Below are 1736 nucleotides of genomic sequence, written 5' to 3'. Positions count from 1 at the left end.
CCATGAAACGCCGGGAGCTCCCATTAGAACCCTGGATTGACATTGCAATGGATCTATTAGACCCACTGCCTAATAATGAGTATCTGCTAGTAATCATTGACTATTACAGCCGCTATAAGGAAGTGAAAATTACTCGAACCATCACAAGTGCACAAATAATCAAAATATTGAAAGAGATTTTTAGTCGTCTTGGCTATCCGATTTCTATTACTGCAGACAATGGACGTCAATTCGTAAGCGAAGAGTTTAAGACCTTCTGTCAAGAGTGCAATATCAGGCTTTTTAGTACGGTACCATATTGGCCGCAGATGAACGGGGAAGTTGAACGTCAAAATCGCGATATTGTGAAGCGACTTAAAATCAGTCACAGCGAAAAGAGAGATATGAAAGACTCACTATACGAATATCTCATGATGTACAATTCAACTCCCCACTCAGTTACAGGAAAGACACCTTCTGAACTCTTCTTTAAAAGAATAAATAGAGATAAAATTCCTATGTTAAAAGATGTTAATTTTAAAGAAGATGATTTAGAAGTAAGAGATAGGGATAAGCTGCAAAAAGAAAGAGGAAAAGAGTATGGAGATCGGAAAAGGCGAGCTGAAAATTCTGAATTAACAGAAGGAGATAAGGTATACATAAAAGAAATGGAAAAAGGAAACAAACTTGCCACTACATTTAACCCCACACCTCATGTAGTAGAAAAGGTCGGAGGTGGGGATATCACCGTAAGAAATGAAGAAACTGGACAACAATTACGAAGGAATGTGATACATTTAAAAAGAGTTGAAGGGAAATGGACATCATTACAAAATGAAGAATTCAATGACAATCAATTAAGTGATCAATCAAGTAGTGAATAATTACAATTAATTGGACTTAGTTATCTTAAATGATTATAGAAATGTTTAAATGATTTTGCGTGATTTAAAAATAAAAATAATAATAAGGAAGGGATGTAGTGTTTGTACTTATCTATACAATAGATAAGTTGCATTGTCTCATGTGCACTAGTGGTGGGGTAGCTGTCAACTGGACAGTCGATTGGTTGAGCCTGTCAGAGTAGGACGTGCACCGCACCTTATACTGAGTGTAATAGTGAGCCAGTGCCTCCATAGGGATTCTTTAATGAAGCGTTTACACGTCTTCACTGCATTTTCCGCGAGTCCATTACTCTGTGGGGAATAAGCTGGGGTTAAAATGTGTCTAATGCCGTTCAAATGGCAAAAATGGGTAAAATCTGTCGAAACAAAAGTTTTTGCGTTGTCTGTTACTATATTTTGGGGTAGTCCGAAGTAGTTAAATATTGTTTGTAATTTGCTAATAAGCATTTGACTCGACAAATTAGGCACCTCGACACATTCCAGCCACTTGCTATGTGCGTCTATTAACACCAGGTACATTTTTCCATAAAGGGGGCCGAGATAATCTAAATGTACTCTTTCAAAAACGCTACTAGGCCATTCCCAATATTCCATTACGGTTTTAGGCGGCGTCGCCCTGTTTGCGATGCACCTATCGCAGTTTGAGGTAATCTTTTCTATATCACTGTCGATTCCAGGATACCAGAAACGTTCTCGCGCGATCATTTTCATTTTAATGATGCCTAAATGAGCTGCGTGCAGCTCGCGCAATACCGCCGGTCGGTACACGGCGGGCACTACAACACGATGGCCACGAAGCACACAGCCTTTGTCGACGTGCAGCTCGTGTTGACAGCGTTTATAAGCCAGCAG

This window comes from Pectinophora gossypiella, unplaced genomic scaffold (assembly GCF_024362695.1).
Source record: "Pectinophora gossypiella unplaced genomic scaffold, ilPecGoss1.1 Pgos_44, whole genome shotgun sequence".
Lineage (NCBI taxonomy): Eukaryota > Metazoa > Arthropoda > Insecta > Lepidoptera > Gelechiidae > Pectinophora > Pectinophora gossypiella.
Note: the sequence above shows the minus strand (reverse complement) of the source record.